General features: G+C 37.6%; 1 pseudogene; it reads left to right on the top strand.

Moving 5' to 3' along the window:
* The first annotated feature begins 712 nt into the window (after positions 1-712).
* Positions 713-16996, top strand: LOC100769289 (annotated as a pseudogene).
* Positions 16997-27963: the final 10967 nt, after the last annotated feature.

The raw sequence follows: 27963 nt of genomic DNA, 5'->3' as shown, positions 1-27963 counted from the left end.
TATAGTAAAAACATCCTGTACTCTGCCAAGAATTTGGCTTTTGAATACTCATTTTGTAATATTTTGCATATGAAAAGAGTCAATAGAAACATTTTCTTGTGATGATGCCTACACTTAGAGCTACACAAAGTAGAATATGATGTCAGTATTTCCTGATTTTTTTCCACTAACAAAACTCTTACTATATGGCATAAGAGTGTAGAGAAATAATTACAATAGATGTTAATTCTAGTTGTACATTTAGTTCATGTGGGATATTAACTACCCTATTCCAAAAGATCTTGTTCCAAAGCCTATTAAATTTTTGTTTGTGGAATTAAGTAACTGTTATTCTGTTAAGACTTCTACAGGAGCTTAGAAAAACACTACCAAGAGGTTAATTACTATGTCATCTTCAAAGTCAGTAAATTATTTCCTCAGCAGTCTTTTCACTCAGGTGTCCTGGGTGTTTACTCAGTGGAAGCACATCACCACCATTATAGTTTTATTGCCTGTAAAAGCTACACTTTGGAAAAAAAAAAGCTTATCCTGCTTTTTAAATTACATGAACCAGTTCCCAAATAACAATTTCAGTACATAGGTACACTTAAATTTTATGAATTCTAAACTGTGGCGTTACTACAAATGAAAATTAAGTGTGGTATAATTCAGTGTGTATTATTCTTTTTCTGCTTACTAGAAAAAGAAAAGCAAATCTATTGGAGGAGAGGGGATGTCCCCCACCCCAAGGTAAGTCCCAGGTTTAATACTTGAAAGTTCAGAATCTGGGCCATTTTCAGTTTCTCTATGGTGGTGAATGATGTGGAACTTCCAGCAACAAGTGTCAAGGCATCCCAGAAACTGTTTCCTTACTACTTCTCACAAGACCCCCTTCCTATTGGCCCTATTGTCATTCCAAATTTGTAGATGCTGCATGAATTTCAGAAATACCTGACCCATTTTCCGTCGTTCTAGTCTTCCTCTCCTCAACTGTGATCTTTTTTATCACGAACTCTGCATCCTTCAACCCTTATATGGCCTCTAAATCTCTGGAATGTCTCCCAAACAGGGTTTCTCTGTGTAGCTTTGGAGCCTATCCTGTCACTCGCTCTGTAGACCAGGCTGGCCTCGAACTCACAGAGATCCACCTGCCTCTGCCTCCCGAAGGTTAGGATTAAAGGCTTGTGCCACCAACGACCAGCTCAAGCCCAGGTTCTTCACCATGCCTCTGATATGGCACACAGAGTTCCTTTTATTTTTATTAATTTATTTTTTTGTCTTTTCTTCAGCAGCTCACACCACCTTTTTCTCATCCCTTTAAAATCCCGTGCATTGTTTGTTTGTTTTTGTTTTTACTGAAACATTCCGGATTTATAAAAGGCAATAACTCCACAGTATTAGCTGCCTCACTTATGAACTCAGAACTTATTTCTATGTCATCAAATTGCAAGAACTTAGAAAAACACATACCACATTCCTCAGAACTTTTTTTTTTCATTTGTGTGAGAGATAACTGTCATTGTGTGGCTTTGTATACAGAATGACTGGTGGTTCCTAACAGCCCCCAAAGTTGTCTTCTTTTAGATCTCCCTGACTCTGGCACTGTGCCCCTGTGGTCCTGTGACCCCTTTGGAGCATCCTGAAGAAAAGCTCTAACATTTGCACCCCAGGGATGACTAGAGGAAGAACTGTGCAAGGCTAGGAAGAGTCTATTAAAACAATGCTTATGAAGGAAGCCTTTATGAGGTAATTCAAATATTAAAACTTTGGCTTGACTGTGTAGCACTCCTCATCAGTTCTTACTCTCTGTTTAAACAAAGAGCTCTAATCTTCAGCTGTTGTCTATTTTTGTCAATTGTACTTCATTCTGCAAGAACTTTAATAGCCCATCCCCTGAAAGAGAAGCACAAGGTAGGACAAACTAAAAGTCAGATCAGAATATATTTTTATCCTCCATTTCAAAATCAAGAATTAAATTTTGGAAATTTGCTCATTGGACCAATCTAAAGATTAAATGTATGATTGAATTAAGTCTGCAGTAAGCTTTTGTAGCCATTTAAGATATCATGCTTTGTTTCTTTACATTTTTTATTAAGAAACCAACTTATTTTACAAATCAATCTCCCCCTTCCTTCTCCCTCCCATCCTCCCATGCCACTCACTGATACCCCCAACCTACCCCTCACCCACTCCCCAAGGACAGTGAGGCCTTCCATGAGGGATCATTAAAGTCTGTCACATTGTTTGGGGAAGAGCCTAGGCTTGTTTTAAAATCTATAAAATTAATAAACAGTGATATTATAAATTATTTAATATTTCATTTTTAGTATATTAGCTATTTTAAGGCACTTTAAAAATAACTCTTCTGTAGGGAGCCGTCCCTCCATTCTCCATTACAATGATGGTGCCTGCAGGCACTGAATGTAAATTATTTCGCAGGCGCTGGGTAATTTCCATTTCTTTGATCTCTGCCTATCCCGTGGCTCATATGGCCTGAGGAGCTGAAGCCATTCATAGGGTGACACATCCCAGGCGGCCGCTGCCAGCCTTTATTAGGGGACGGGATTCTTGGCTCGGGGTCTCCGCTCTGGTAAGCTTATGCTCTCCTCTCTCAAGATGCATTAAAGCTTTCCTGCAGAAGGATCCGAATGTCCTGTGTGATTCTTGCCAGCAAGAACATAGCGCGGGACATCTGGTGCCGAAACCCGGGAACTTGTTAACATCGCTGGCACCGAGGAGACCCCTTGGCTACAAGGCGGATTCAGAACTGCAGGGTGGTAAATTCGGAGAGGTATGCCTTTTCTGGACTTTGGCTTGGGAATGTTGCTATTTTGGGAGGTTAGTGTAGAGGCTTCTGTGCTTTTACTAGGAGCCATTTTGACCTTTCTCACTGTTGTAGCAATCTTAAAGAAGTCCAGAATTACATGTCAGAAACCGAATGTAGTGAGAGATGGGGCACACCCAACAATAAAATATAAGGAAAAAGGACCTCCAGGGATGTCTACTGACAAGGGAGTGTGTAAGGAAAAAGGACCTCCCGGGATGTCTAATGACAAGGGAGTGAATAATTTGTTAGATGATTCTGTAAATAAGTTTAAAGCTTTAAATCTTGATAGCTCTGATGACTCTAAAAGCTCAAGAGATAAAGTTTTAGAGGAAACAGCTCAGCTAGGTGAAAAAGAAACAAAAAAGGAGGGAGAGAAAATAGGGGATAACCGGTCACACCCCGGTAAATTTAAGAGACCTGTTAATCCAGCGGGTGTACTTCCATCAACACCCCCATTATTTGGTACCAACTCCTTTTTACCATTAGAGGAGCAGAGAAAATTACAGATGGCTTTCCCAGTCTTTGATAGGGGAAAAGGCCATGCATGTTATTCAACACTTCTTGGAGGCCTGGAATGCCTGTGGCTTTAAAGCCTCATAAACATTGACGCTCAGGGCCATACTGAGGCCAAGCGCCAAACCTCAGAACCTGAAAGGCCAAAAGAAATGGTAAAATGGTGAAAGATATCTTAACTGGTCTTTGGAGAGGCCCGGATCCTATTCTCATAAGATCCAGGGGAGCTATGTGTTTTTTCACAGGATGAAGAGAATCCCCTGTGGATCCCAGAAAGACTCACCCGAAGAGCCCCTTCGGACCTTCAAAAGTCGGAACTCCACCCTCTCCCCGGGAGTTGAGAGCCGCTATTATTATCCAGATTAACTCCTGTCCTTGACGGAGAGATTGTCATCGCTTAAGGGGTGGGGGTGGGATTGTTTGGTGCAGCCGTTTGCTGCGGATTGGTGTTACTTCTCTGGCTGGTCTGTAAGCTCAAGGCTCAAACTAAGAGAGACAAGATGGTTATCGCCCAAGCGCTTATAGCTTCGAAATAAGGGGCTTCCACTGATATTTGGCTAACTATGCTTAAGCAATAGGCCGCCGGCCAGACAGCTCTTGCACACCCGGAGCCTAGGCTCATTGCACAGGGTAGAGTGCCTGGTTTGAGCAGCCCATGAGGGATGTTGAGCAAGGCATCGCACAGAGAGCTGCCCAGTATGCAGGCTTCTCTGGGAGGCATGTTGCATAAGGGTTGCCTGTCCGAGTCTCCCTTTCCCAGAAAAAAGGCAGAGGAAAGGTCGAGAGCGCTTTGGGTCAAGCTAACAGCCTGATGGCGACTCTTGTACACAGTCTTAATATTTGATTGAGAAGGTACAACCTCTGCCTCTATCCCTCAACATATGGGTGACCTATTTGCTTGTAAAAATATAAAGCCTTATCATTAATTAATAAAAAAAGGGGGATCTGTAGGGAGCTGTCCCTGCATTCTCCATTACAATGATGGTGCCTGCAGGCACTGAATGTAAATTATTTCGCAGGCGCTGGGTAATTTCCATTTCTTTGATCTCTGCCTATCCCGTGGCTCATATGGCCTGAGGAGCTGAAGCCATTCATAGGGTGACACGTCCCAGGCGGCCGCTGCCAGCCTTTATTAGGGGACGGGATTCTTGGCTCGGGGTCTCCGCTCTGGTAAGCTTATGCTCTCCTCTCTCAAGATGCATTAAAGCTTTCCTGCAGAAGGATCCGAATGTCCTGTGTGATTCTTGCCGGCGAGAATATCGCGCGGGACACTCTTCAAGACTATAGAATTTAATTTATGTCTAACTTTGATTTAAATCTTAAGCCATTGGTTCCTCATTGCATAAGACACCCAAGGGTGATTGGCCAAAAGCTTTGTACTGTGAGCATTTTGAGTTTCCCATTTAGAATTTCTCAACAATACCCAGACAGGCACTCAGTGCATCATTTTTAGGATATCAGATCCTTTCTAGTTGTCATTCTGCACCTCATCCAGTTATCACATTGTCTTGTGTGTCTCTGAGGATTCGATGTGAAACAGCTTCAGCACACTCAGGAATTTATTACAAATTAAGATGACATCATAGTCTTTCAGGAAGTCTGAAACAAAACAGTGTTATTGATTATTTGAGACTGAATCAACAACCAAAAAATACTTTGTTGTAGTGATTAAGATAACATTTCAAACAATTAAATTTGTTTTTACAAAGAAGGTCATGTAGGTAAAATTTCTATTACATGAGTTTGCATGTACTATTTATTAGTGTTAAGAACCAGGCATATGAATGAAAGTAGCTACAATAAATTGAAAAATATAATAATAAATTTTAGGTAAAGGGTGTTTTCTGGAAGGATGCTCATGACCACATTGAATTGGTTAGTTTGAATGGAGTCTGAGAATGGCACAAAATCTGGTGTTCTATCATTTGGATCTTCAGGCCTTAAGCAGAAGAGGGTTGAACCTATGGTTCAAAATATAGTATGACAGCAATGCAGACAAATAAAATCAGATAGTAGGTCTATGTCTACCTTCCAATCTCTAGGTGGAAGATAATAATCCAGGGATAAGATAAAAAAGTAGAAGCTGAAACAGAGTCAATATGAGTAAAGGTTTTGACACATTGTAACTCCATGCTTGGCTGACTGGTAGCATGACAGCCTTTTAATAGAAGGTATCTGCACACTTATCCAATACAAAGGAGTTTGAACTTCCAACTGCCTTTATACTCATAGTCTCCTACTGTGAACCAGATACATGACTTCAAAGGATGAAAGAGTTCAGGACAGTAGAAAGGTAACTAGATCAACTGCTCTTGAAAAAAACACCAGGGTTTGACAAAAGTACCAATTTAATAGCATGATATCATGATAATCTTTTGTAGTAATGTGTGCTATTTGGCAATTTCAATATGTTCTAATATTTCCACTGTGTATTAAGATGGATTTTTGTGGAGAAAGTTCTGGTAAAGACTTAGCATATAAATATTTGCTATACACCAAAAAGCATTTGCCCCTTCCCTTCCTCAGTAAAATTACCTGAAAAGGAGTACAAAATAAACATGTCCATTTTACCTTGGGAAAAGAGGTTTCAAGTTTGAAGTTTGAAGAAGGAGTCATATTTTTTAACAAGATACTATGATGTCTCATTTTTCTAAATGTTTGACATACACTTTGGGTCTCAACAAAAATAAACTCAGACAACTACACCATGGGTTAACCTTCATAGTCTGGCAGAGTCAGGTGTATATAAGGAGCATGCTAGGCATTGAGCCTAGTAAAAGTTGCAGCCTTCAGATTCACGGGGATCTTGTCACAAAACAGGCAGAAAACAGAAAAGAAATATATCCAATGTCCTTTATTTGCCTCCAAATACAAACAGAGATTCATAAATACAAACTACATGAGAATCCACTACACACACACAAACAGCACACATTCACATAGACCTCTCTCTCTCTCTCTCTCTCTCTTTCTCTCTCTCTCTCTCTCTCTCTCTCTCTCTCTCTCTCTCTCTCTCTCACACACACACACACACACACACCACCAAATTTTTAAATATCAGTTAGGTGAGATCCTTCCATTTTCTGGTATCTTCTTTAATTTCTTTCTTTAAAAACACAAAATTCTTACAATACATGTCTTTCACTTTTTTGGTGAGTGTTACCCCAAGGTATTTTCTGTTGTTTGTGGCAATTGTAAAGGGTGATGTTTTTCTGATTTCTTTCTCAGGACATTTATCATCTGTATATAGTAGGGCTACTGATTTTTTTTTTTTCGTTAATCTTTTATCCTACCACTTTGCTGAAGGAGTTTATCAGCTGTAGGATTTCCCTGGTAGAGTTTTTCAGGTCACTTATGTAGATTATCATATCATCTGCAAATAATGGAAGATGACACACAAGAAAGAGGTCAACATGCTTAGCCATCTGGGAAATGCAAATCAAAACAACTCTGAGATACCATCTTAATCCTGTCTGAATGGCTAAAATCAAAACACCAATGACAGTTTATGCTACAGAGGAAGTGGAGAAAGGGGGACACTCCTCCAATACTGGTGGGAGTGCAAATTCATACATCCATTTTGGAAATCAGTATGGAGATTTCTCAGGAAAATGGGAATCAGTCTACCACAAAATCCAGCAATTCCAATCTTAGGCATATACCCAAAAGATGAACATTCATACAACAAGGACATCCATTCAACTATGTTCATACCAGCATTACTCCAGAACCTGGAAACAACCTAGTTGCCCCTCAACTGAAGAGTGGAGAGAGAAAATGTGGTACATTTTCACAATGGAGTATTATTCAGAGGAAAAAAATGGAATCTTGAAATTCACAGACAAATGGATGGAACCAGAAGAAACCATTCTGAGGAAGGTAACCCAGTAACAAAAAGACAAACATGGTATGTACTCATCATATATGGATTTTAGACATAGAGCAAAGGTTTACCAGCTTACAATCCACACTGCCAGAGAAGCTAGGAAACAAGGAAAAGTCTAAGAGAGACATACATGGTCCCCTGGAGAAGGGGAAAAGGGACAAGATCTCCTGAGCAAAATTGAAGCATAGGTGGAGGGGAGAGAGATTTAGGAGAATGAGAAGGGTAGAAGAGGATGGGTGGGAGTGGGAAGGTTGAGTTGGGGGAAGAATAAAAGAGATCAAGATAAGAGATACCAGAACAGAGGGAGCTATTATAGGTTTAAAAGGAAATCAGACACCAGGGAATTGCCTAGACTACAAGGATGACACCAAATAACAATCTAAGCAACAGAAGGGAGTCTACCTTAAATGCCATACCCTGATAATGAGTTTGATAACTTACTTACATGCCATCCCATAGCCTTCATCCAGCAGCTGATGGAAGTAGAAGCAGACACCCACAACTAATCACTGCACTGAACTGGAATCTAGTTGCAGAGAAGGAGGAGTGATAAGCAAAGAGTTCAAGACCAGGCTGGTAAAAACTACAGAAACAGCTGACCTGAACAAAGGGGAGCAATTATTCCCCAGACTGATAGCTGGGCAACCAGCATGCGACTCATCCAGTCCCCATGAATGTGCGTGTTAGTAAAAACGCCTTGGGAATCTATGGGGCCTCTTGCAGTAGAACAGTATTTATCCCTAGCATAGGAATCAACTTTGGGAGCCCATTCTACATAGAGGGATCTTGTAGGCTCTTCCTGAGCCTAGACACACAGGGGAGGTTATAGGCCCCATCCCAATGGAAATGACAGACTCTGAAGATGCCCTATGGAAGTCCTCATCCTCCCTGGGGAGAAAGGGATAGGTAGGATGTTAGTTGGGGGTGGGGAGGGAGAGGGAACTGGTATTCACATGTAAAACAATCTTGATTCTAATTTAAATAGAAATAACGAAAAACAAAACAAAAAATAGCAATGAGGGGCTGCAAGTGAACCAACACTTATAAGTGTACTTACTGCTCTTTGAGAGTGTGGGTACTGTCATCCTCATGGTATATGCACTCGGGACCATAACCTTAAACAGAAAACAAACAAAAAGACAAAAATTATGTAAATTGTTTTCAAGTGATGTTATGGAAAGCATAAGTCTATGCATTTAGAAATTATTTTAAGATCTGCTGATAATTAGGGCAGCAGAGGACAGGAAGACAAATTAAAAAGTGTTTAAGACCTTTTAGCTCATCACCTCCTAGGGAATGGTTTGATGAATGGGCTTCAGTTTTCTTTGATCTGTACCCTTGATGCATAATGCTTTACTTACTGCCAAGATGTATCTAACATTTTTTTCATTCTAAAGCAAAAAATATTATATTTTTTGTTTCTTATTCCTGCTTCTTTTTCTGGTGAAAAATATTTAAACATTTTGTTTAATACAATGTTTATACATGCATATATCTGTAATATATGCCTATCAATACAATTAATGATAATTTGATACACAGACATACCCTGTAATTATTACAATCATTAGCAATCCTTTCTCCTCAAACACTTATGTTTTCTAAGTGTTTAATTGGTAAGACATTGAAAGGCATTTTGAAATGAAAAGAAAAAACAATAAAATCAAAAAACAAAAAGCAGCCGGGTGTTGGTGGCACACGCCTTTAATCCCAGCACTCGGGAGGCAGAGGCCAGCCTGGTCTCCAGAGCGAGTGCCAGGATAGGCTCCAAAGCTACATAGAGAAACCCTGTCTCAAAAAACAAAACAAAACAAAACAAAACAAAACAAAAAAACAAAAAGCAAACAAACAAACAAAAAAACCTTAGAACTATATTTACCCTGGTCTACTAGGAAATACTAAAAGCAGTCTTCATATCTGACTGGTTTTTAAGCTAGTAATCTAATATTAATCTACTTTCTCTCCAACATGTGTGTCTACACCTTTATTTATTACCAGACTCTTTCATAATCTGGTGATGTGTAGACATTCAGTTCCACAATTGGGTCTGAAACATTTGTATTTCTGAGACTGGATTGTTATATTTTAAGGAGTTTCCTGTTAGTAACTATTTGTAATTTTGGTATGTAATTATGGTTATTTTAACAGAAAAATGTTCCATCGGTGCTTTTATATTATTATTTTGCATTGGGGACATACACTTGCTATGATGTATTTGTGTAGGTCAGAATTTATTTCTGCCTTTTGGTAGCTGGGATTAATCTCTGTTCATCAACCTAGGAGGCAAGCACAGTTGCACAGTGAGCCATTTTGGGAGGCAGATATCTTTCCTCTTTTGAAATCATTACCTTGACTTTTTCTTGTAAACTAGTCTATTGGGATGTTAATTTATCTTTACTGATTATAACCAAGAACAAAAAAATACTAAGTCACCATTAAGAACTCTTAAAATTGTTGATGTGGCCAAATACATTCTTATTGTTCTGTATCCTAAATTATCAAAATATTTTGAAAAAAAATATATCTTACTATTTTAAAAAGAGGAAAATACTAAGACTTTGATCACATCTCTCACATTTTGGAGTTCTTTAAAACATATGATTATTGCATTTTAAATCCATCGTTGCTATATTCAAAACAGTTTGTTTGATTCACTTATTTCATAGAGTATCAAGAATCTCAAATTTAAAATGATAAAAAAATGGAGTTCTGGAATTTCATACCAATAAATATTATGAAATAAACAATTTTGCAAATAAGGATTCTAAAGAAATCACAGAGTAATTAATGCACATTTTTGTTTTCAAAATTGTGTCCCAAGATATCCAATACTATATTGTGATTGATCATTTTGTATCATTAATAAATTTCTGCTGGCAGATGCTGAGATTTCAGTTTCCTTTAACTTGATTTAAAAGGAATTTATTTGAGAAAACACTGAAATTTCTTGTGTATTAATCTTATTTCTAGGATATAGAAAACTGCACAATAAAATGCAAGATAATTATTACAGATAATTTTAAAGACTTCATGTAGTGAAAAAGTACACCTACAAGCCAAAATGTAATGTTCTGTCTTTTGATATATCTAAATTAGCAGCATACAATTGTACATAGAAATAGGAACAGGGCGGAACCGACTGGCTTGAAACTGTCTCACTTGTGTCAATAAACAGACAAATGTTCCCCTAAATTAAATCCCACCCATTGTTTTTCTCTTACTCATTAATGGCATTACAGGGAAAGAACAGAGCTATTAAAAGATGAAGGGTGAGTGTGATAGAAAGAATCATTAAGTTTGTTGCAACTCATAGGCATTGTTCACCCATACACTGACACACAACCAGAGAGTGCATGCTTGTTTATCTCTTTTGTTTGCAAAACTTAGTTTTGGAATGTGTATTTATACAAACACATCCAATTAAGACCTAATTTTAGATGATACATGTCTAATTTTATTTTAAAATTATAGGTAGGTAAAAACATTAACACAGGCTTTTATCATTTTTGCACAATGCTATTTAAGTTAATGGGGGTTACAGTTGAAGACCACTGGTTTGGTGTTTATCTAATGTGTTTAAAGCTTGAATTTAAAACCATATCTGAAAATAGAAAGATAAACAATGGAATAGTTAAAATTTAAAGAATAAAATTATTATTTATCATTTATGTAATGATATGGGATATAGATGTGCTGTGCATTCTTCATAAGTAAAATAAAAATTATAACTAATTTGAATGTATTCAATCAAACCATTGTAAATATTTAGATAATCATACATTCAGAACACCTTTCCCATCATACCTATATTCCCACAAGCAACGACAAGTCAACAGGTTTTTCTTGAGCCTTCCCTTTGAACAATATTGAATATTACTCTGCTTTTGATCTGTGTAAGATAGCACTCATTGTGTTCTTACTGATGTAGCTTATCTCATTGTAAATATTTTTGTACTTTACACGAAAATGAGTCAGTGTCTTACTCATCAAGTATTTGTTATTTTTTCAGCCCACGGTGCCCCAAAATGTACTTTCAAATATCTAATTGCTAACATGGACATGATTTGCCTGAATCATTAAATGATCAATTCCCTAAAACAACAGATAGAGTCAATGCACATAGTGGCACAGTAGCAATCTGCCTCATTCACTTTTTAATTACCATCTGCTTATACTGATGAGGTAGAATCTGCCAGTGTCATATCAACGACACCAAAGGGAAAGTTTATAATTAGTAATACTGTAAGTGGCAAATCATTACTATTGACATATCACACATGCATCCAGGGTGGCTTTCAAATGTGGTGAATTGTAGTTTAGAGCATAATTAATGTTCCAGTTGGATAATCTAAATCAAACTAATTACATAAATCCTATTTTTCTTAAAATTTTATAAACTGTTTACACTTATAAAGACTCATGACTGCCTGGTAAAATGTCATTATTAATGTTGTGTTCTTCATTTAATAAAACTGATGAGTTAAGTAAATTTTACTATGGTTCATCAGGTTATGTCTTGCAGATTCAAAAAATGATAGCAGTGAGCACTGGTGTTAAGATGACATGGAGTTAAATGTACTTATAATAGAGTTATGAAGATTGAAACAAAGAACATTTCCTTTCAATAGAGTGTCAAGGACATCTTCCTAAAGTTTCTTGATATGATATATGGATCATATCATATATCTTTGACATGATATTTTGGCAAATGTCTAGTGTCAAGTAGCTTGGTCAAATTTAAGTTCGGTACAATGAGACAATCTTGTATGCAGCATAATATGTATGATTATTAGATTATTAAATACTCTTAATATATGTAATAGAGAGAGACCACACAGGAAAAGAATCACTGTGGTCTATTAACTATTATGTAATATATTCTGTCATATAGTTATCTATTTTTGTGTACACCTGATGGGTGGTACAATGTTAAACAAGAAATGGGATGTTGTTATAATGAATATAAAACATGTAGACTAGAGATTGAGATTGAGTGTAGTGGAGACTGTGATACTGAGACAATATGGAAAGGTTTATATGTTGTGTTGAAGAAAGAGGAGAAATATGAACATTTCAGTAATACTAGTAATGGTTCAATTCTAAAGAAAATCATATGTCTTATCATTAAGAGAGTATTTTTAGAAATATAAATTTTGGAGCCCTTTTAACAATGATTAATAAAGACATAATAAGGATGTAACTAGAGATTAGCAGAAATAAGATCCTTTTGATAAATAATGCAGAAAAATTTCTTGTTTCAGGTATTTGTTCTCATAAGCATAGGTATATGGTATGATCATATTTGGTAACATCTCCACTCATACAATCAGAAATGTAAATGAAGTCATACTGGGAAACAGAGGATTATCAATATATCACAACTCCTACTTTGTATGATTGTTAGTCATAGGATGAGGAAAGCCATAAAATTGATGTAACTGTCTTGATTCCAGCATGAACCATCTATATGCTTTATAAGCCAATTGTAATGTTTTACATAGGAGGAGTCACAGGTGCCTCTCTGTAGGTTTCTTCTGCTTGTAGTATCGACCATCTCCTAAAGCTTTCCATCATTCCTTTAGTTGCAGGAACTCAAAATTGATTAGGCCAGAATCCCCCTATTAGTTTCCACCACGTACAAGGTATATGTCTGAAGTCAAGAAGATATTTCCTTCTCACAAAGCATGTTCTATACAATGACTTAGGAAGAAAAGAGAATATTAGAGTATGATGAAACTTGGCAATAAAATCTTAATTTTAAAATTTCTGCTAAAACTTTGTTTTCTAATAATCTCTGGGCCTTTTGTTTGTAAACGGAGATAATTAATGTACATGCATTATCAATTAACTGTGTAATTCATGTTAAAGATTCACAATGGACAATTCCTCAGAAACCTTGGATTCAAATTTTTATTTAGTTGTTTTATCTGAGATTATGCAAAATGTTCCTTTGTCTACTTAAAATAATATGTTGTTTCTATCCATCGTATACACAGATAGAAACATAGTTAGCTATGGTTATTCAAAAATATTAGTTTAGATTTACTATGGATTTCTTCCAGCTTCAGGAGGAAGAATACATTTTCATATTGAGAAGAGTATGTTAATGGATCATAAAGAACCTTTCAACATAGTTATGGAATCCCCCATCACAAGTAGAAAAAGTACAATAGGAAGATAAGAAACTGAGGACATAGTGACAATAATAATAATGCCTAATTATTAGAAGTTCTTGTATTTTTATAAAATTCATATATAAAATTTTAAATTATGAAAAGTTGAATTAAGCATGAAAATGTGCTTTTATGCATTCAGTTTTCTAAGAAAGATATGAGACTATATATTTGTGGCTTTTAAATTTTTGTCCATGTGAAATGCTATGCAAGTAAAAATGAGTATCAGGATACAGCAATGTCAGTGATGGTGGCCAACTGTGTGAAAAATGACAGATAATGACACAGAAAGTGATGGCAATTTACAGGATGTCAGTTAAGGCATAGTGGTTCTCTCCTGCTGAATGTGACTGATTCTGTGATGTTCATACAAAATAGCTGAAGCTTATTAGGAACTCACCATGGGACAAGCTGGCAGAAAAATGAGCTGAGTGTTTCATGTTTCTCTTAGGGATATATATCCAGTAACACCAAGAATTCAATGCATTTATCACAATTCAAATGAATAATTTCTGTGAATATTTAACACACAGGTTTATTTAAAATATGTATTAAGAAGTGTGTATTGATTTCTTAGTTTCAATTAAGAGAAGTGCAAGACGAGAAGTACACCTAAATTGGTAAAATATTTACATGACTCAAAAAAGAATTGTCAAAACAGAAATCAAGCTATAAGGTTCATGGTGTTTTATATTTATATTTATAATATGGTTTCTTGTTGTGCCAATAGAGACAGTGTAAAACTAAGTCAAGTGCTGTAATGTTGATGTGTTAGTTAACTATTTGAAAGAAAGTATGTTTATCATGACATTTCAGAAACTACCTGGAGAAAAACCACATAAAATTCTAAATGTTTTTCCATGCTAATATGTTGTTCAGAGAATGCTTTAAAAATTAAAATGGAAGCTTATCCAGGCATGAAAATCTTTATGTGTAGATAGAATACTTCTGTTCAGAAATACTCTGCCTGCCTGGGCAGGAGTGAAGCCATATTGCAGTAGAGACTTACTTGAAGTAAATATGTTTCTACAGTGTATTTGCAACACTTATAGGTACCATATTGTCATGGGGCTGGGTCTATAATTTAGTGAATTAGAATAATTCTAGTTCATGCAAGAGCTTGAGATCAATCCCAAGTACAGAACAATGAGAAAAGCAAACAAAGTGCTTTTATTAATGTTCAGGTTATAAAGCACCAGGTTGATGGAGACATAAGTTTGCTATCAAGCAGTAAAACCTTTGACAAAACTAAATTTTACATTTGGGAGACATCAGGAAAGAGTTTCTTGAGGACAAAAATGAAATAAAAGTTAAAGTCATATTTCTTGGGTGAAAATGTGACCTAGATTTTAACCAAGAGATATAGATTGTAGGAACTATTTTGAAATCTGGAAACCTGACTAGAGTAGGGTACTCATAGGGTCTTGAGAAGCCAGCATGGGCTGTCATCTCTAATTCTATTTATTTCATTTAAAGGGAATCTTTTGCTCTCTGAAGGAGAAAAAATATCTTCATATTGCATGTAAACTACAGACAGGTAGATGGAAAAACACAGCACTAATCTGTTTGTCATTGTTATGTTCCTGAAAGGCTTCATTCAAAAGTATTTTCATGGCTTCTAATGCTTGATTTTCAAAGCTTGAAAGAAAAATGTCATTATTAAATCTATCATTGTTTACAATAGAAATAAAATTAAGTTCTGCATATTTAAAAATTATAAACTACAGCCCACTTTCAAGATCACAAATGGGGAGAAACAGTGCAACAAATGCAGACAGATGCAAACCAGAGATGATGCCTAGAGAAGTGAAGATGATGAGATCTACTTCTCTAACCAAGAAATTCTGGCTGAATGTTTGCAGGAAAAATAAGATGCTTACAGTGTGTGGTGGCATAGGCTGTAATACTATCAAGCAGAAGGTTGAGACAGAAGTAGGAAGATCTATCTGAGTTCAAGGTTAGCGTTGTCTAAATAGTGAGTCATAGTATGACAAGTGTAACAAGAAGACTAAGCTTAAAAATAAAATAATACTGTATAAAAAAGTCTAAAGTATTATCTTTTGCTTCATGTACTCATAGTGATGAAGCACAATTACTTTAGTGTATTTTATAAAACAAGAATGATTAGTGATTTATGTGTATAGCAGTTAATTAAGTTCATATTTTAGTATTTGTGTATACTTATACTGGATCTGTAAGAAATATTTCACCATGTCTGATTCATCACTTAAAGACTTAAGAGCTAATGTAACTTGCTAATTTCAGTGTTATAAACTTAATCTAGAGTATACAGGAATATTCTCACTCAGGGATCTTTACATTGCTTGCATTGTTTCTTATTTTTATAAATATGGTGGTGTCAGCAATGACTTTATCAAGGTATTATTTCAATAGTTAGAAGCACAAGAGTATTGAAAATACAACCCATATACAAAAGAAGTGACATTTAATAATGAATTAATCTGCAACCTTAAAACAAGCAAATACAACATCATGGCAATAAGTAATTAATTACTATGTACTATAAGATGCATGAGAGAGCTAAGAGAAATTCACATATTTAAGTGGATTTTGGCATATCCTGACCATCAGCTTAATTTACCCATTGTTTCTATTCTTGTAAATTATTCATATTTGCTCTGGAGTGCTTGTGAAAGTTTATTGCAAAAATCCATCATTTTCATTTTATGGAATATATATTTCAATCAATAATATAAAACATGTAATACAATACTTAGCTATTATACTCTTAAGTCTGTATAGCGTATAAAAATTTACCTATGGTAATTAATAATCTGTGCTCATGAGTTGTTTGAAATGACAAACCCATTAAGCTCATAAATGTGTGTCCTGTAACCCTATAAATGTGAACTTAACTAGCAAGGAAAAAACATTCCACATTATTACTTATGACTCTTCAAAATATTTTAGGTAAATTTTCCTTTTATGCACATGAGTTCTTTTCTCACCTTATACTTATGACAAAAGAATTCGTGATTTACCTCTGTGATTGTTTTTCCAATAACATGGAGTTCAAGCTGTTCACATTGCCAGAATCAATACTCCAGCACTAGCTGGGCAACCCACATTTTGATTCTCTTCTGACATTGTGTACAGCATAGTGGTCAAAAATTGCCAAGGCTTCTATCTGACTGAATACAGAATTATAGATTCCCAACGATGATCCCACAGACCAGATGTTAGTGTTCTTCCCAGAGGAGCCCACGGTGGACATCAAGACCATCAAGGTGTACTGCCAGTGCATACAGGAAGAGAACATCACTCGGGCGCTGATTGTGGTTCAGGAGGGCATGATGTCCTCTGACAAGCAGTCCCTGGTGGACATGGCCCCTAAGTATGTGCTGGAGCAGTTCCTACAGCAGGAGCTGCTCATAAACATCACGGAACACGAGCTGGTTCTTGAGCATGTATGTGGTCATGACCAAGGAGGAGGTGACAGAGCTGCTGGCCAGATACAAGCTTCATGAGAGCCAGCTGCCTAGAATCCAGGCAGGGGAACCAGTGTCACGCTACTTTGGGATCAATCAAGGGAACGTGGTGAAGATCATCCGGCTCAGTGAGACGGCTGGCCGCTACACCTACCACCTAGTGCAGTAGCCCAGCCTCAGGTGAGCCTCTCACCATAGTGAGGGCTCAGCACTGTTCCTGGATGAGCCCAACCTGCCACCAGACCCTGCTGCCTGTTCTTGACCCAGTCAGCACACTGCCCTTCCAGGGTGCCAGCACGGGGCACCATCCTATTCTGAAATGTAGGACTGTGTCTCAGGGCAGCCTGTACCACACATACACCTACTTTTTGTGGGTGAGACACAGCCTAGGCATTTGAAAGGACCCATTTGTTGGAAGGAAAGACTGGCTCTACCTGCAAGTTTTCCTCTTACCTCCATGCACACACCATGGCAACTGTGAAAAATTAAAATCTAATGGGAGTGCAGACTTTAATACCAACACCCAGGAGGCAGAGGCAGGCAGATCTATGAAGTCCAGGCCAACCTGGGCTACATCCTGAGATATTATCTCAAAAACCAACTGTACTATTGCCAGGTTAAACCTAGCTCTCTGGAGACTGAGGCAGGAGGATTTTAACTTCAAGGCAAGTTTGTGGACTCTTTAGCATGAACTGGTCCAACACCTGTATTCTGGCATGAGACCCTGGTCTGAGAAACAATAAAATGGAACCCCACACAGCACGGGCCATGCTGAGAATCCTCCTGCGAGCCAGCTGATCTGCACCTCCCAACTCTACTGGCACCCTCCTGCTGCCCAGGACCCTAATGGACAGTTGGCTCTTGACTGCCTGTCACATGGCAGCCAGGGTATGGACCATAACCTGTTTGCCTTACAGGGTTTCTCTGTAGCTTTAGAGCATGTCCTGCCACTAACTTGCTCTGTAGACAATCCCTGTCTCAGAAAAAAACAAAACAAAACAAAACAAAACAAAAAAACAAATATTTGAGGAGATAAAGGAATTATAGATTCCCACAACCACTTGAATTTGATAATTCTGTGGAATGACTGAATGGTCACAAAAGTGACTCTTCCATTATTATGCAAATAAAGAATACAATTTGATTGGCAAATTGAAAGAAACTCATGGACCCATTGACATGGATAGCACAAATGATACTTGGGCTTCTCTGACATGTCACCCTCTTCACAACTTCATGTGGTCACCAAAAGGAAAATTGCCAGTGAGTCATCATTTAGAGAATTTTGCAGAGGTTTTATACATTAGGCATTAGGCCTAACCACAATTTCTAGAGCCTCTCCCCTTTTTTGAAGGTCCCTGGTGGTAGGATATGGAAATAAAATTCTAATCATTTAACTTTGATTAACACCGGGGAATGCTGTTTGTTTGTCTCAGAATTCCTTAGATGCCTGTAGTTCCCAGTGTAGGGTTGAGGACTCATAGGACTTTTTCCTGTGCATTTTGGTACATGAATTGGTTCCTTCCTCCATCAGCTCATGCTTAGACAGGCATATTGGTGACAATTTATGGGTGTAGATTCAACATTGCTAGAAGACCCAATCTCACCATCAATTTTCTGTTGACCAGAATCCTACGTATTCTATAAAACCCTAACTCACAGGCATTCAGTAACATATTTTTTTTAAAGATTTATTCATTATATTTACAGTATTCTGCCCCCATGTATGCCTGCAGGCCAGAAGAGGGCGCCAGATCCCATTATAGATGGTTGTGGGTCACCACGTGTTTGCTGGGAATTGAACTCAGGACCTCTGGAAGAGCAGTCGGTGCTCTTAACCTCTGAGCCATTTCTCCACACCACCCCCAATAACATATTTGTTAATGTGAATAAGTTTGCATTGTATTCCTGGGAAGCTATTTTGTTTATGAATTACCAGGCTTCTGATAACCTACAAATAAGGTGTTTCTCCCCACATCCATGAATGTGCTCTTTCATTACTTTTCAGAATTATAAAAATGTTTTCGAAATTATAATTACAAAATCTCACCCTTCCCTCCCCTCTCTCCCAACCTTCCCTTTTATCTATCCCTAGTCCCTTTAAAATTCATGACCTTTTTTGTATTATTGTTATAAACGTATATGTATATGCATATGCAGATAAACACCTAACTATAACCTCTCAGTCTGCAGAGTTAGTTGTATGTAAGTTTTCAGGGTAACCTTTTCATACTGGATAAACCACTTGATGTCCTTTACACCGGGGAATGCTGTTTGTTTGTCTCAGAATTCCTTAGATGCCTGTAGTTCCCAGTGTAGGGTTGAGGACTCATAGGACTTTTTCCTGTGCATTTTGGTACATGAATTGGTTCCTTCCTCCATCAGCTCATGCTTAGACAGGCATATTGGTGACAATTTATGGGTGTAGCTTCAACATTGCTAGAAGACCCAATCTCACCATTAATTCTGTAATATTTAGTATACTACAATCTTTCTGCCCTCTCTTCTGCAATGCTCCCAAAGTCTTAGGTGTGGTAGAGTAGGGTAGATGTGCTGGGCTTAATAATTCTGCATTTTGATCAAGTTTGGATTTCTGTGATGGTCTTCATATCTTGCAAAGAGAGGTTTCCATGATGAGGTATTAAGGCTATACTTGTTTGTGTGTATAATGTCAAACGCTGATACAGTTAGGGATTATGTGGTTTTTGTAAAGCAGTGTTGTATGTTCTCCTCCACTCCCTGTGACTTCACTAGCACTGAATGGTTAGTTAGGTTTCCATTATCAGGCGTGCTTTCACTATTAATGTGCAGAGCTTAAGTCCAATTAGAGAGCTGAGATTACTGTCAAGGTGTATGTGCCAACATTGTAGTATTGGAATTGTTGTGCTATGATTGCAATTGATGAGGTTCATAGGTGTCATATTTAGGCTGCACTATTGGTGACTGCCCTTGATTGTAAATTGCTATTTTAAATTGCTTTTTCAAATTAAGTGTGGCCATGGGTAGTTCTTCAGACATATAATTCCAGCACTTGGGGGTTGAAACAAATAATCGCCACAGGTTCAAGGCCAATCTTTCCAAAATGGTAATTTCCAGGCCAGTCTGGCTTGATACTTTATCTTTGAAACCACAAATAATGAAAAAACAAAAATGAAACAACCATGAATGCCTTCTCTTTTTCCTTCTCTTCTGCACCCTTTTAATTGAAGTCTTCCCTCAATTCTTCCCTTCATATGTACGTCTCTTGACTTACTTCTAATTGACCATTTCTTATCATGCTACCAAAAGGAAGACCATTTCTGCAATTCTTTTATAATAATAACCCCCATTTCAGCATGGAATAATGTGTATTTTTACCTAAATGTCTATTCTTTTCCAGTGCCTGGAATATTTTTAGTGCATCATAGTTACTCATTAAAGGATAGCTGTTTCCCTGGCTTTTTATTCTTTAGAGTGTTCCTTTCATGACACTATCTGTCAATCTTACCTTTAAAAAAGAGACATAACAATATCTTTTCGTATGCTAGGTAGGTAAATGAATGGTTTTCCACATTCATTGGGAAAAATAGGTTCTGATGTTTTCAGAGGTAGCTTAGTACTTAATAGCTTGTTTCGTTCTCTCAGAGGACACAGGTTTGATTCAAAGAACCCATGTTTAGATACTCAGAGCCAACTGTAACTCCAGTCCTAGAAGGGAATGATACCTACTTCCTCCTTCAGCACATGTACTCCTGTGAAAACCTTTCAAATCAAAACTCATATAGTTTTAAATGACATGCTGATTATTCATCTGGTCCCAGGAGATGGCCATTTCAGTCTACATATCTGCTATTGTTAAGAACCTTAACTGGGGTCATCCTTTTATCTTCCTGGGAGATATTCTTGCACCAGGTTTTTACCTGATCCTGTAATGGTACTCCTTTCTAGTAGTCTCTTTCACTACTTTCCTGCTCTCTTCTCCCACAAGCTGATGTCACAGGTTCCCAGCCCCACGTGCCCCCAGTCTGTTATGTTTTTGTTTAAATTAGATATAAAGAAAAAGAGGAAGGCAGCACAAGATGAGACATATTAACCAGTTTATTATTAAGCCCAACAGTGTAGAGAGATTAAGAGAGAAGAGAAAAAGCATAAATGGCTGACTGCCATTGTCGGTTGCCATAGAGAAAGAGAGAAGAGAAGCAGAAGCAGAGAGCGAAGAAGAAGCAGAGAGAGAGCGAAGCACGGAAGTTGGAACTTTTAAAGGGAAGACTGAGCATGCGCACTTAGGTTCCACGCATGCCCAGAGTCCTCATGCAGGCTGTGAATGCGTGGTGGGCACATCCCTGTGTGTGCCCTGACTGTTGTCAGGGAGCCAGGTCTGTCTCTTAAAGAGGTAGAGCTGATCAGCATTAAAGCCTGAACCTTTCACAGTCCACTCATGAAAACTCTTGATATCCCACTCCTAGTGACTTCTTGGCCTCCCTCCCAGGGACTCTGCTTGTTACCTAGTCTGTCTGGGTGTGTGGATGGTAGCATGATTTTGTAGCTAATATCCATTTATAAATGAGTACATACCGAGTTTTTCTTTGTTTGTCTGCGTTACCTCAATCAGGATGATTTTTTTTCCTAGTTCCATCTATGTGCTTTCAAATTTCCTAGTGTCCTTGCTTTTAAAAGCTGAGTAATAATCCATTGTTTAAATGTACCACATTTTGTTTATGCATTCCTCAGTTGAGGGACACCTAGACTATTTCGAGGTACAGGCTATTACAAATAAAGCTGCTATAATCATAGTGTCCTTGTGCTATGACTGAATATCTTGCAGGTATATTCTACGAGTGAACAACTGGATTTTATAGTAGATTGATCCCCAGTTTTCTGAGAAATTGCCACATTGACTTACAAAGTGACTGTACAAGTTTGCATTCCCACCAGCAATGGAGGAGTGTTCCCCTTGCATAACATCCTTGGCAACATGATCTGTCAGTTGTGATTTAGATGTTGGCCATTCTAACAGATGGAACGTTGAATCTCAGAGTCATTTTGATTTGTATTTCCCTGATGGGTAAGGATGGCAAAATTTTCCTTACATGTTTCTGATGCATTTTAATTTCTTCTGTTGAGAATTCTGTTTAGATCTGTATTGCATATTAAAAAATATTTATTTGTTTTATTGATATCTAGTTTATTGAGTTATTCTTGCCTGTGAATAATATATGGCAGCTTGATTAGCCAGATTTTGCTGATACAAATGGAGAACTGCCTTTCCTAAACAGAAACCGAATAGAAGTGGAATTGTAGGTGTAGGAAAAGAAGGGGAGTGGTCTGGAGGGACTGGGAGGTTTGGATGGAGGGGAAACTGTGGCCAGGATAGAAAATAAATGTATAAATAAACGTATTAAAATAATGCTTATTAAATGGGGGAGCAGGAAGTTTGAGTCAGGGGGGAATAGAGGAGAGCAGGATGAGAGATACAATAGTAGAAGGAGCCAGTATAGGTTTAAGGAGAGATCTGACACTAGGGAGATTTCTAGACAACCTGGCAATCTAAGCAATAGTGGAGAGGCTACCCTAAATGCCCTTCCTCTATAATGAGACTGATAACTATTTTATGTGCCATCATGGAGCCTTCATACAGTGGCTGATGGAAACAGAGACAGACAGCCACAGCTAAACACTGAACTGAACTCTGGAACCCAGTTGCAGAGAAGGAGGTGTGATGATCAAAGAGATCAAGACTGGGCTGCTGAAAACCACAGAAACGTCTGACCTGAACAAGAGAGAACTCATAGTCCCCAGACCAATGGCTGGGAGGCCAGCAAGGGACTGATCCAGATCCCTGAATGTGGATGTCTGAGGGAGGCCTAAGCACTCTATGGGGCCTCTGGTAGATCAGTATTCATCACTGGCACAGGAAGGACTTTGGGAGCACCTCCCATGTGGAGGGACACATGGGTAGGGCATAGTCCCTACCCTGGATGACATGACAGACTTTGGTATCCCCCATAGAGGGCCTTACCCTCCCTGTGGAACAGAGGGGGGATGGAGTGAGGGGTTGGGGTTTGGGGGAGGAGGGGAGGGAGAGGGTAATTTGAACTAATAAATTTAAAAAAAATAAAAAGAATGCTTATTATGCTGATAAAATTTTTACTGTCACAGTTAAATTTCTGAGAGAGAATTTCCTTGTCATATACATTTTTTCATTTATGTGTTTCTGGCACTTAACAACAATAAGAATATATTAATAGATAAATGTTTAATTTAGTGTAAATGCTAAAGGTTTAATCTATGATATTTTAATAAGGTCCTATGAAAATTATTAGTAAGACAATAAATGCTATAATTATCAAGTTAATCAATATATTCTCTCTGGCAATACTATATACAACTTGATGTCTTAAAATTTTAAATTAAATTACAATAAATTATTTTATAATCATATACTTCCAAAACTATTCTGATAATCAAGTCTATAAGAAGGAGTTTTGATTTTTTTATGTTGAAAAATTCTGTAAATACAGGCTCACTCAGGTGGGAGATAGGTACATACTGACGAATTTATTTGTGATAGTCAATAGTAATGTACTTAAATGAATTTCTTACTTGTTTGCTTAGTTGAAACTGAAATTTTTACTTATATTATGCAATAGTATAGTTTCACTATTTTCAGACAGTTTGCTTTTGTGCATCTATAAATGACAGGTTTTGGAAACTTATGAATTCTACCACTCATCACTGTTATTTTTAGCCAGAAGATGTTCAGTAGTTTGACCTGAATTTTCCCATTAACATTCACAGATATCAAGGTAAAGAGAAAAAGTTTTCAGTGTTCTTTGGCGTTTTAAAATTGTGATGCTGGAGACTAGCATATGAAACCCCCAAGTCAATTGTTGCTGCTGATCACAGACTTTGTTAGGGATAATGTGATCCACATACCAAGAGACAAATGTCTCTGAGACCAGCAGATATTTTTGATGCAGTTACTCATTCCAATCTGACAGAGGTGAGAAATGTTTGCTATCATAGCAAAATATAGATGTAGAGCTATCCCTTTGTGAAGACCACAAGGAGCTTGTATAGTTCTGACATTTATGAGAAATAAAACCAGGAACTTCTCAGGGTTTTTAAATCATTCTTTACAAGCTTTCTTGCTGTTTGCAAACCCTTCAGAATTTGAAATGATCAGATCATGCAGAGAATTGATGCTGTAAATCAATGGAAGACAAAAGAACTAGAAAACCCAGAAGATGAAAAACTACTTCTGCCTCTTGTCACCCACACAATCCTGCATTTCCGAGTGAGTTCTTCACACCATATTTCACCATTAAGAATACTGTGATCTGACATAATGAAAGTAAGGTATTTACTCACAGACACCTCATTTGGAGAAAAGAAAGAAAATACCACAAAGCTATATATGGCATATCTATTTTCTTAGTCTTCATTGCCCTCCTGAATTTATATTCTTCACAGTCAGTTGTTACCTTTTATTTTCTATGGCCTTGTATTACAGCCAAGGAGAATCATGTACAAGTGATTGTTCTTGCAGAGGTGTCAATGCAAAGTGCAAAAGAAATGAGCTAAAAATTCTCTTAGGAATAGATGCTAGCATATGTGTATACTCACATAACTGACTTAAAGTATTAACTCATAAAATTATGCAAAGCAAATTGCTAATACACTAAAGTGAACTTTCATGAGCACTAGACAATTTTGTTTTGCCTAAAACAAAATTATTTCTTCACTAAAATAGTACCAGTGCCAGAAAATATTTTCTAAATTGATCATATTTTTTGGAAACTAGTAGTGAGAATTATTTCTTTTAAGTTTTAAGATATCTGAATCCATAGTAACCCAGCTATGTGTATTTTTCCCTTTTATGGAAAAGAGATTTTTCTCATACAATAGTTCCTGGTTATGGATTTCTACCCTTATTTTTCCTGATCCTCCCCACCTCCCCTTCTGTCTCAATCTACTCTGTTCTTTCTCACATTAGAAAAGAGGCTTCAAAGAGAAAATATTAAATGAAATAAAATATACTGAGGTAAAACACAAAGTAAGACATCTGAATTGCACAAAACAAACAGGATGGAAAGAACCCAAAAGCAGGCACAAGTAACATACAGCCACTTATGATCACACTCAAGAATCCCATAAAAACAATAAACTAGAAGCTATAGTACATACTCAGAGAACCTGGTGCAGCCCCAAGTAGACCATGTACCTGCTGTCTCAGTTTCTATTAGTTCAAATGTACATAAAATCATGTTGATGTAGAAGTTCTTGTTTTCTCTGGTGTTTTCTATTCCCTTTGTCTCTTACACTCTTGGAGACTCCTTTTCCATGGTGTTTCAGGAGCCCTGTGGGGAGGAATTGTTTGGAAACATCTCATTTAGGACTGATTATTCCAAATGTCTTTCTTTCTCTGTATAATTTCTGAGTGTAGGTCACTGTGTTTGTTTTCATCTGCTGTTTGAAGAAGCTGTTTTTGATGATGGCTGAACAAGGTCCTGATCTTTGAGCATCATAGCTAGGTTTTATATTGGTGAAGAGATCCCATCACCAGGAAAATTTTTATAAAGAAAACATTTAATTTGGGGAACTCTCTTACAATTCATAGGTCAGTCACTATCTTCAATGTAGACCATGGCAGCATGCTGGTATACATGGTTCTGGAAAAGCACCGAAGAGTTCTACATCTTATGCAGAAAAAAGATAGTGTCTAAGACATTGGGTGTGGTTTAAGCACATTTGAAATCTAAAAGTCTGCCTCCACAGTGATACAGCTTCTCCTAAAAGGTCCCATCCACTCCAAGAAAGGCACATCTACAAATAGTACCACTTCTATTTCGGGCCATTTTCTTTCAAACCACCACAATGAGTATATCAACAAGTCATTTATTGCTACATATTTTTAAGAACGGTAGTATTTGGTTGTATCTTATGTTTCTGTGCCAGTGGTTCTCAACATTCATAATGATACACTCTGATGATCCCAACCATAAAGTTTTTTTTTTGTTTGTTTGGTTTTGGTTTTAGAGACATGGTTTCTCTGTGTAACAGAAGCCTTAGCTGTCATGGAACTAGCTTTCTAGAACAGGCTGGCCTGGAAATCACAGAGATCCACCTGCCTCTGCTATTTGAGTGCTGGGATTAAAGATGAATGGCACCACTGCTTGGCCCATAAAGTTTTGTTGCTTATTTCATAATTGTAATTTTGCTCCTGTTATGAATATTAAAGTAAATACTTTTGGAGACAGAGATTTCTGCCGAAGAGGTTGCTACCCACAGTTTGAGAAGCACTGCCCTTGTGATATATAGTCTATAGGTCTTTGCCATCTAGTGTTTGGTATGAGTTGCATTTCTTACAGTGGAACTTAGTCAAGTCAGATATTGTTTGGTTACTCCCATTATCTTTAAACTCTCATTGAATTAGCATACCTTTCAAAGTGGACAGAATTTTACCTCCCAATGAAAGCTGCAGACTAGATGTGGAGGCAGACCAACAGCAGGAGGTACATTGAACTAAAGAAAGCCACAAGGCATTGGAGCTCAGAAGAATGCTTTGACGTGAACTGTGGGGGTACAAAATTTGGAATTCCTGCTTCTGGTTTACCCTCTCACTTTGGTCCATTGTTTCTTCACCGTGCTCCCTTTCTTGATTTTGGCCATGTAATATGAATTGTGTGCCATTGAATGTTGGAATATGTGATCTGGATTTTTTTTTCATTTTAAAGAGGGTTACATTTAAATGATTTCTATGATTCTCACAAAAGATTTTCAGGGTATCTTTAAGACAGTGTTATGGCATTAATAGACCATGGGAACTTTTGAAGTTGAACTGAATGTATTTTTCCCATGTGTTATAGTTCTAAGCCTATGGGAGCCAGGAAGCAGAGTGTGGCGACTTTAACACAAGCATTTCCCCTAGGCTCACATATTTGAATGGTTGCCAGAGCATGGCACTATTTGAAAAGTTTGGAAGCGTGGCACTATTTGAAAAGAGATGTAGACTTTTTAGAGAAAATGTGTCACTGTGGTGGGCCTTAAGGATTCAAAATCCCACACCCTAACGCTCTTTCTCTCTCTCTCTCTCTCTCTCTCTCTCTCTCTCTCTCTCTCTCTCTCTCTCTCTCCTAATCAAAACAAAGTTCTCAGCTATAGCTATAGCATCATGTATTCTGTCATGCTCCCTGCTAAGACAAATATGGACTAAAACTCCAGAACTATTAAATTCTTTCAGAAACCCACAGAAACAGTTGACCTGACCTAGTGAGAGCATGGAGACCCTATTCATAAAGTTGGGGAAACAGCATTGGACGGAACCAAGACATCTGAATGTGGATGCCAGCTAGAAGGCCAAAACAGTCTATGGGATTTCTAACAGTGGAGCCAGTCTTTATCCCTAGAGCATAAATGATCTTTGGGAGACCATTGCATATGGAGGGATACTACTGCAGCCCAGATACATCACAGAGGGCCTAGGCCCTTCCCCAAATCACATGACAGACTTTGAAGGTCCCTGGTTGAGGTCCTCACTATCCCTGGGGAGGAGTTGGGGAATGGGTTGGTGGGAACTTGGGAGGATGGGAAGGTGAGGGAATGGAGGGATGGATTTGTAAATATGAGTAGTAATTAAAGAATTTAAATGAAAAAAGCATTCTTAATCAGAATTGTCCTGGTCATGGTTTATATTCACAGCAATAAAGCAGTGAGTAGGACTATTATAGAGAACTTTCTTAAACCAACGATAGTAGAACATAGGATAACAGGCTCCATGTGGGCAACAGTTTAATTTCTCAATGTTCAATGAGTTTTATAAATTTTGTCTTCAGCAATATGGCATTGGCATCAGTTTGTGGAGAGCAATTTATAATCTGGGCTGTACCCATGGGACCCATTTAAACTACAACCCCAACTCAATTCGATACAGCCCATTCTTCATATTATACACTGCATTTGGTGACAAGTGATGGACTGTTGAGCCTCCATTTCCCCATTATTCGATGATATTATTTAGATCACACACACACACACACACACACACACACACAAACACACACACACACACACACACACACACATATATATATATATAATTCAATTTATAAATTTTTTGCAAACTCTATGAGTTCTAGGCCTGTCTGGTCTACAGAG

The sequence above is a fragment of the Cricetulus griseus genome (genome assembly GCF_003668045.3).
Source record: "Cricetulus griseus strain 17A/GY chromosome 1 unlocalized genomic scaffold, alternate assembly CriGri-PICRH-1.0 chr1_1, whole genome shotgun sequence".
In the NCBI taxonomy this organism is placed as follows: Eukaryota; Metazoa; Chordata; class Mammalia; order Rodentia; family Cricetidae; genus Cricetulus; species Cricetulus griseus.
Note: the sequence above shows the minus strand (reverse complement) of the source record. Positions and strands in the feature narration are given on the sequence as shown.